Below are 10,480 nucleotides of genomic sequence, written 5' to 3'. Positions count from 1 at the left end.
GTACCCTTCTCTTAAAACTTCTGTTTTTATAATCATTTATTTTGTTAGAAATGGGACCTCGTGGGTTCTGCGTTTCATCAAACGTCCCTTGACTATCCTGCATAAACATCAAGCTGCCAATAGAGGGCACCTGTGTATATTTCATCACCTAATTGTGCAAACTTTCCTGAAAAAACTCTGAAGTGCCTCTAAGACTCCTGTGTTTTACTATAATGTTGAATCCAGTGTTTTTATGTTTGATTATGTTTGTGCACTAATAGCCTACTTCACATAGTTTCTTAATGCCGACACATTCCTCTGTAACTTTTCTTGTTTACTGTGAGCTAAACGTAATTTGCAGGCCTCTCTCAACATTGACGGCATTTCTTTTCAGAGAAAACACAGTTTTAGATTTGCTGGTTTCCATTTTCCTCTCAATTAAATGTTATTTCATAAACCTCTCAGCATGACCCAACTACGTCTGTCTTCACAAGACAAATCACATGACATCATTGGGTAAACTGCTCGCTGTCTTGAATGGCATGTGTTGCCTTTCATTGCAATAACCCGTTATTAGCAGTGAAACAATGTAAATGGACTCTTAACTTGTGGAAATACAGCATGATGCTTGTCCAAATGTTAACCCAGACGGATAACTGTAATCCCAAATCTGACTGAATTTTTCAACAGTTTGTCACTGACAGTAGACTTTCCATGCCCCATTAGCCATATGGAGACACTGTAACTTAATTCATACAGTCTTCCTTAAAGGGACAGTAGCCTACACACACAAATGCAAATTCTGTCATCATTTATACACTCTCATGTCCTTCCAAACCTTGTTTGCATATGACATTCTGAAAAATGTTTCTGTGTGGTGGTTGTTATTGTTGTTGTTTTTATGTCCATACAATGAAAGTCAATGGGGGTTCCGTGCTGTTTTGGACCCCATTGACTTTAACTTTGAGTTAAAAACAGCTCAAAATATCTTCTTTTATGTTCATGCAGGTTTGAATGGGAATTTTTGGGTGAACGATTAACTTAATTTCAACATACTAATACATTATTTAAATCAGAAGGTGTAGCTATCTAATGTTATTTAATGGTCCTGAGCTAACAAGGATAAACAACAAACCAACGTTAACAAAAGTTAATAAATACTGTAAGAAATGTATTGCTGATTGTTTGTTAATGCATTAAATTGTTAACTAATGGGACCTTATTACAGTTTAACAAAGTTTAAAACATGGGATTAGGGATTTTTCAAATCCATAACTATAAATTTGATTATTAATAATAGTGTAGTTAGCCTTAGCAAACCCCATTAACAATAAATAATTAACTAAATGGAATTCAAAATGAGTTAATAAATTCTCACACTAAGATTGTCTTTTTTTTATGGCTCATCACGTTTCAACGTACATTCTTTGCTGTTTTCTTTACCAAAACATTCAGTCTTTTTCTTGCCCTGAAACCTCATTCAAGCCGTGCAATAACAAATTATGCAAATGTTCATACTGTTTCCAATATTCTGCCATTCTGAACCTATTATCAATGCAGTGCTGCATTTGTTAAATAATTACCCAATATGCCAAACAAAAAGTATGCTTTGATAGTGAAAAAACTCATGATTTCCCTTTAAACTCCTACAGTATTTTTGCTAACTTGAAATGGTATGCGCCCATTTGGCCAAATTTTATGTGATGTTTGGGCAGAGTTGGCAGGCATTAATGGACTTTGACCTGCCTGTGACTTTGTGTGCAAAACAGCTATTTGGCTTTTCCTTTAATGGACAAGTCAGTGGGCACAGACTGTTGGAAGTGTTAGCATAACAGCCGAATAAAAATAGCACGTGTAGAACAACCACATTCCAATGTTTTGACTTTTGCCCTGTTAGTGGAATTACGGTTATGCAGGCATGATGGTCAGGAGATAAAGTGATAAAGAAATACCGATAAAGAAACCGGATATGAATGTGCAGACATGAAAACATCAGGGATTATTTGTTTTCCATTTCATGCCAGCATAACATAATCAGTCAAGTTCTCATGGTTGCACTCATATCCTTCCTGATTGGTGGAAAATAGAAAAGTTGGATTCTGATTGATGATGTTTGAACCAGTAATCAGTTGCTTAATTCAAATCACCCGATGGCCTTTTACCTTTGATTAACATTGTGGTTCATTAATTGTACTCATAGTTTTTAGTTGTTTTGATACTGTTCGCATACTTTCTAGATTCATAAAAAACTGCACAGGTGTCACTACCTTCATGTACTGTAAGTGTTTCTGACTAATACTAAAGGTAATATTTTTTAAACAAGTTAAATCAAAAACAGAAACATGACTATTTTGTTTCAAAGATGTGAACTGGAAACATAGCTAAATTGCCATACATAATGAGATCATGTGACAACAATGTAGCACACTGCTGTTTGAAACAGTTTAAGTTAGTTATAATGTTAGCAGAATGTGTATGGAATTACACAAAGAGGTTTATTCCTAGGGCAATGTGCCAAAACCTGGATTAAATCTACATTGAAGATCAGAAAACAAGCGCATAATTTCCATATCTTGTATAATTTTGCAAACAGCAATTCTGGGGCTCAGATCTCTTTTCCTGTTTAGCGGCTTTGGATGCACAAAAAAAACAACAACAAAAAAACAAAAAAAACTTATGAGTAATAATTAGTCTCTTTTTACTTGAGTTTTCTAATTTATTTAGTTTTTTAATCTTATTATTTTATTCTACACTGTTTAGATAAAAAAAATCTGCCAGTGCTAAGTACACTGGCATTAAAGATCAATTCTCTTATAAGTATTATATTAGGCTAAATGAATTGTTATATTCCAGAGTTTGAGATTTATTTTCAAAAATGTTTTTGAAAGAAGTCTCTAACACTTTACAATAAGGTTTCTTGTGTTAACATAGTTAACTACATTAGGTTACATGAAATAAATGCACAATACTTCTACATCATTTATTAATCTTAGTTAATGTTAATCTCAACATTTACTAATACATTTTTAAGATCAAAAGTTTTTATTTGTTAACATTAGTAAATGCAATGTGAACTAACACGATGAACATGAACATTTATATTATCTAACATTAACAAAGGTTAATAAATGCTGTAAGAATGCATTGCTCATTGTTAGTTCATATTAGTTAATGCATTAACTAATGTTAACACATGAGACCTCATTGTAATGTTACCAAAGTCTTTTATGCTACACCAAAATTATATTATTGTGAAGTAGTATTACAAAAAAAAGAATCTTTGTAATATACATATTTTTGAATGCATCCTTCCACAATAAAATAATGAATTTCTCTTTAGAAACCACACCACAGTAGACAGCCATTTTAATGGCTAACCTGGCCTGTATCCTAACGTTGCCAGTCATGCAGAAGCAAAGTGTCTTTGATTAGAATCTTTAGAGGCAATTAAGAAGTGAAGAGGCTGTTCAGACTAGCATAGATTCTTTAAGAGTCATGCTCTTCATCCCCTGATGCATCTCGCTGAGTTCAGGCGCTAGGCCGGTAGACTGACCCACTGATCGGTCACAGAGGAATGTCTGGAATGCGTGTTCTTCTGTGATCGCCACGGGGCAATATATTGGCTTGGGAATCTTAAGTCAACTCCCATACATCCTGAGCTATCTTTAAACGTCTTGGAATTTCGCCCCCCCTCTATGTGTCCTCGGACGTGTTTGCAATTCTGAGGCTTTTGCTCCTGGTAGGGTTCAGTATCCATATGTGGACCCTGTGCACTATATGATTGTTTGCATCTTTGATGTCAAGCACCAAGAATGTCGGCCTGCTGTTGTCTTTGGCCGATATGGATCTGAAATATCCATTAGGCATGGCATGGATCGGAACACACCAATGAAATGTTTGCGAATCCAAAGACCGCTGAAGAAAACAAAAAAGGGAAAAGAAGGGTGTAGTATGAAAGAGTTTGGGCAGGGGCATAGCGTTTTTCCTTTCATGGTTACTTGTTTTGGCAGTATTAGTCTTCCTCCGTGCTATGAGAGAATGAAAGCTGTGCTGGTGACCAGACCAAACTATTTTTGACTTTCTATTACATTCTTTCTTACATTGCTCAGAGTCGGTATGCACCTTCATTAGGAGTGTAGACATGAATGAATGTCCGTTCTTGCATACCACTGTTCTATTCTATTATGAATCTCTTGTTAAACAGGAGGAGATTGTTATCATCTAATGCCGTTGAGTGAAAATAATCGGTCTTAAATTCAATCCAAGTTCCTCATGTTAGAGGTTAGGGAGAAAAGAGGTCTAGTTCAGTGAGTCTAACATAGGGAAAAATCACTTTTAGTGTGTTTTTGTTCAAAATCTAGATGAACTACTAACCCTCTATTAGGCTACAGAGATTTGGATTAGATTTAGCCTAGGAAACTTATGAAATGCATGTGCGCAAGTTTGTGGCAGGGTCCCCAATCTGTAATTTGAGGTGGTTCTAATTTGATGCTCAATATATTCCTCACAGCTCAGAGATCAATTAGACTTATGGCATGTTAGCACAATAACTTTTGCCGATTATCATTCCCATACACAGTGCAAGCTCATTTCACTGCAGGCTGTATATGTCTGTGCAGATTTGGCCTGTTTATTTCAGGTCTACTTGGTCTTCTTTAGCCAGTGTGGTGTTTTACTCAGCAATCTGTCATCTGTTTAATTTGAGATGTCTTCATCAAATGGAATGTACTGTATGTGGAGTATTTCACCAATTAGATCCAAAAAAAGGCTTTGATTCAGTCTTGAGCAATTTCTAAAAGAACATAGTTGCTTAAATACAAATCCCATCCTGCACAATCATGTTTAAATTAAAACTCTCAAGAAATTAATGGGGGTAAAAAAAATTCTGTGATTGATTTATTGATTTATTTCATGAAATAGCCACTTTATATGAGGTATGTACACTGTAAAAAATGTGGCTGCGATTAGTTATAACAACTTAAAATTTGTTGAGAAAACTTAAATATCCAACTTAACTAAAGTTAACTAAACTTAATATTTTAAGTCAAGCATGAACACATACTTTTTAAAGTTGAAACAATGTTGGATTTTAAGTTGTGATAAATAATCGCAGCAATTTTTTTACAGTGTATCACACACAATTTGTAATTTATTTAAACAGAGAATTTATGCAATTAGACTTTTTAAAATTATAGGGATGCACCAATATTAAAGTTAAGCAAATTGATCATTATTTTCATGTTATGGCTGGTAACCATTAAACATTTTTTTATGAAATTTATACTATTTTACTATTATACTATTAACAAATAAAAAATAAAATACTAAACTTTAAAAGTTAGATGTCTCAGGATTATAATGTATGGTTTGAAAAATGCATATAGATTTTGAAGTTTACGTTAGGTTGATGGTTACATTAAACAATTTATTAAATTATTAGTGTAAAATTAAAGTTAAATTACACATTCAAGATGTTAGATAATGGAAAAGTAATATAAATCTACAAATGTAAATCTCATTTACAAATGAGCATGCACAATTTAATATGCACTATATATAATATATATATATATATATATATATATATATATATATAATATCTACAGTATCTATCTATCTATCTATCTATCTATCTATCTATCTATATCTATATCTATATATATATATATATATATATATATATATATTAATGAATGTATATGACAAAGGATGAAACATAAGAATATACTCTCTCAGACTGAATGTGTGGGCATGTTGCCATCATCCATCTATTTTACATATTTAAGATCAGGTGAACTTTCACAAGCTTTTCTTTCCTTTCACCACTGAAAGAATCTACAGAATGCTAACGGTCTTCCAGGAGGAATAAAGAATGAGAAGAACTTGAGGAAAAATATTTGGAGGGCTTTGATATTGGTGTGAAAGCGTGGAATGAGAGGGGATTATGGGATAGGAGAAAGGATGGAAGCTCTTGATCGTTCATCTCACCTAAGAGGACGCGGCTCATGACGTTTCAGATAAACGGCTGGGTGTTGGTAAATGTCAGGTGTCTGGGCTGATCTGAGAACAGTTTCACCACATTTGTCTTTCTCATGGTTCAGGTTTGTATTAGAATAGTAAGCTGATCCTAATTCAGCAATAATGGACATCTATCTTTGATCTTGTTGCAGTGATTCAAGGCAGCTCCTTGAGAACAAAAGGGGGTTGTTTTCAATCAAGACCAGATGGGTTGAGCACTCTCTGGAATGAGAGAAAAAGCTTTTTTTCCCTTCAGGAAAGAGAGAGCTATCCCGTTACGTCCTATTTGGATTTAGACGTTCTGTTTGGTTGGACCACACACAAACCTAAACATCAACACATTTTCACAAAAAGGCAAGAAAAGTGCAAGGAGTGAATCTCTGCTGTTCTTGGCCTTTGTTTTGTATGATTCTGTGCTGTCAGTAGCCGTGGTTTCCATGCGGTCAGGATTCAAAATGAGGCTTTGACATCAGCTGTCCGACTGGAAGCGCTCTCACCTTTTTTGTCTGTTCATTCTCCCTTTCCCCCACCATCCCTTTCCTTTTTTTTTTTCTCTCTGTGTCTTTGTAGTGGTTGCTGCTCAAAAGGCCAGACATTCCTAAGAGACAAGTAGCCTAGACTTCCAGAGCAGCTCATGCATTAATGCAAACTGTGGGCAAACGCTGAGCTAAAATTAGTTGAGATTTATGGGATGTGTGTTTGTATGTAGAGGAGGTGCCGACACAGAAGATCTTTCACAGATTCTTGCACAAACCCGCAAACATAAACACACACACACACCTACTTAGTCACAGACGGGAGGCATTAGGTCGTAAATGATGAGTTTCACACCACGCAACAGGGCGAGTGTCCACTAAAACAATCACACATACACACCAACTGTTCCCTGACTGTTGTTGATTATTTTTCCAGCCATATGAAGAGACAGGTTTCTTTTTTCTTTTTTTTAAAGCCTGGCCCATGCAAACACATTCTTGTGCTTGCTTTTCCACACTAAATCCATCTTAACCTTTTTGGGTTGTTTAGTGAGTGAGTGACTTTTCCAGTTTAAACTTTTACAGCAGTTCCATCAAACAATGCATATTTTCTTATGTCTTATACTGTATATAGTGATATTTATACTCCAGTGTTTTCCCATGTTCTTGGTCTTTCGTGGCTGTATGTTTTGGTGTGCTCTTTCTGTTCCCTGGTTCTCTTACGAGAGGTCTCTCGTACTGCGTAAGTATCTTACGCTAGGGGAAAATCCCTTTTCCGCGAGATATTGAAGTCAAAAAATTATCCTTAATTTTGTATTATTGTAAAACGCGTTGCGGCAGCATACAGACATAGGCAAGACGGCTCGTGTGCCTATTGGCTGTTCTGCGGCAACTGCAGCAGCCTATCGAGCGAGACCTAGCGTGACGTCAGACCCAATGAGGGTGCTTCGCGCCCACTGCGTCACGTCCCGCCGAAACGGGCGTGGCTTAGGCCTATAAATACAGCTCGCAGGCAGCTGATATCTGATTTTTCATCTCTTCAGCGAAGCACACGCATCGCTGGATCCGGAGAGAAGCCGCGCCGTCTGAGGAAGCACTTGCAGTGGGACGAATCGTCACTGAAGTCGCTGGCCGCGCCGCCTTCAATCGCCTTCCTGCTGCGCTATCCGGCGCCTATATCCTTTACACTCTCTGTTGTGTGTGTGTTCGCCGCCGCGACACACACTGTCTAAAAGAGCTTGTGTCTTTTTAAAGATGCCTTCCTGCGGCTCGTGCAGAGCCACACTCAGCGACGGGGACCGCCACGTTATCTGCGTTTCCTGCCTGGGTGAGGATCATGCAGCCCTCGCGCTCGCTGACGGCGGCTGCCATCACTGCGAGCTACTGCCTATGGCGACTCTGAGGACTCGCCTGGCATATTTCACCGAGACTGCACCTCCGCCCGCAGTTGTGCCGCGCCGTAAAAAGCGCCGTGCTCAGCGGGTCCCGGAACCTTCCCCCACCTGTCAAAGCTCGCCGGTTCGCCCGCCAGCTTCACCGGCTTCGTCAGTGTCTCTTCCTGACGGACAGCGGCCGCCGTCTGCCGCCGCTTCCGTCGATGACGCTGATGAAAAAGCCGCATTGGGGGAGGATGATTCCTGCTCTCTCCTGGCATCGGGCAGTGGGGATTGGGCGAGCTCTGTGGATCTCGCGCCCTCTGTCCGCGCATCGTCAGGCAAAAGAGCTAGCATCGAGTCAGAGCTGATGCGCATACTCGCACAGGCCGCGGCGAGCCTCGGCCTCGAGTGGTCTACGCCTGAACAGCCTGCTCACAACCGGCTGGATGGATATTTTCTTCCCGGGGAGCGCGCTTCGCCTGCGTCCAGACCAGCGCCCTTTCTTCCTGAGTTACACGAAGAAGTCGCTAAGTCTTGGAACGCCCCCTTCTCAGCTAGAATGCGCTCTTCTGTTTCGCTAGCATTCTCCGCTGTTGACGATGCTAAAAACAGAGGTTACCATTCGCTGCCGCCGGTCGAAGAAGCGATAGCAGCCCACCTTTGCCCGCCCTCCGCTGGACGGCGCGCTAAGCTGGCTCTGCCTTCAAAAGCTTGCCGCATGACGTCAACCCTGCTCGGTCGCGCTTTCTCCGCCGCTGGGCAGGCTGCGTCAGCACTGCATACTATGGCCACACTGCAAATTTTCCAGGCCGATCTCCTCCGAAAGCTGGACGAGAATGGACCAGATGCAATTTGCGTGCCAGACTTGAGAAGTGCTACGGACCTCGCTCTCCGCGCTACTAAGTCTGCTGCACAGGCCATAGGACGGAGCATGGCCTCTCTCACTGTGACTGAGAGACACCTATGGCTAACGCTCTCTGAGATGTCTGAGTCTGAGCGCGCCGTGTTCCTCGACGCTCCGCTTTCTCCCGCCGCCCCGTGTGGGCCGCGGCCCAGGATTGCGGTAAAGCCCGAGGCCCCGAAGTCGTCCTAGCACGCCTAGGGAAACGACGGTGTCCAGATTGGTTTGTGTCAATAGATCTGAAAGACGCGTATTTTCAAATACAGATAGCGTCACGTCACAGGTGATATTTGAGATTCGCCTTCGAGGGCCAGGCATATCAGTACACAGTCCTACCGTTCGGCTTGTCCCTAGCACCCCGTACATTTACGATGTGCATGGACGCAGCGCTCGCACCCCTCAGGCTACAGGGCATGCGAGTATTGAACTACTTGGACGATTGGCTGATTCTAGCTCAATCTCACTCGATGCTCATAGAGCACAGGACCATTTTACTCGATCACCTCGAGAATCTGGGTCTCAGAGTCAATTGGGCGAAGAGTTCTCTGTCCCCCAGACAGATAATATCTTTTCTGGGCACAGAACTGAACTCGCTGTCTATGATAGCGCGACTGTCACCACAGCGCGTGCTAGACATTCAGCGCGCAGCAAGCTCTTTCCGCTGCGGCGCATCTGTCCCGCTCAAGAAATTTCAGAGGATGCTAGGTCTCATGGCCTCAGCATCATCAGTTCTTCAGCTGGGCTTGCTTCGCATGCGCCCGCTACAGTTCTGGCTGAAAGCGCGAGTGCCGCGCCGAGCGTGGGCTTCCGGTCTGCTTCGTCTCAAGGTCAATCAGAAATGCATCGCAGCTCTGAAACCTTGGAAAGCAAAAGACTGGTACCAATCAGGTGTAAGCCTGGGGACTTCCTCGAGTATGAAGGTGGTGTCTACGGACGCATCCACCTCAGGATGGGGAGCGCTGCTCGAGGGCAGACCGTTCTTCGGCCAATGGTCAGAACGGGAGAAGCTTCTGCACATAAACTGCCTCGAAATGCTGGCAGTAGACAACGCGCTGACGCGTTTTTGTCCCCAAATACGAGGACACCACGTCCTGGTCCGTTCGGACAACATGTCAGTGGTGTCCTACATAAATTGCCAGGGCGGCCTCAGGTCCCGAAACCTGCACAGGCTGACAGAACACCTCCTGGTGTGGGCTCAGCGCAACCTGCTCTCGCTGAGAGCAGCGGATGTGCCAGGGCTCCTAAACGTAGGACCGGACAGACTGTCCAGGAACAATGTTCCCGACAGGCGAGTGGTCTCTACACCCACAGACAGTCCAGCTGCTGTGGAAGAAATTCGGCAGAGCGGAAGTAGACCTGTTCGCGTCTCAAGAAAACGCTCACTGTCTGGAATTTTTCTCCAAGAGCAGGGACGCGCTGGCTCATGTATGGCCCCGCCACCCGCTCTATGCCTTTCCTCCTGTCTCTCTCCTGCCTCAGGTGATAGAGCGGATCAGGGAAGAAGGATGCTCAGTGCTACTCGTAGCGCCGTTCTGGAAAAACCAACCCTGGTTCCCAGTTCTGATGCAGCTAGCGAGCACTGCCCCATGGCCAGTGCCAGTGAGGAGGGACCTCCTCTCTCAGACCAAGGGCTCGATTTGGCATCCGCGCCCAGAGCTGTGGTCCCTTCATGTTTGGGCCATCAACGGGTACCCGCTGACCTCCCAAGCGTGTTAAACACGATCACGCAG

The sequence above is a fragment of the Leuciscus leuciscus genome, assembly GCF_965113295.1.
Source record: "Leuciscus leuciscus genome assembly, chromosome: 4".
NCBI lineage: Eukaryota > Metazoa > Chordata > Actinopteri > Cypriniformes > Leuciscidae > Leuciscus > Leuciscus leuciscus.
Note: the sequence above shows the minus strand (reverse complement) of the source record.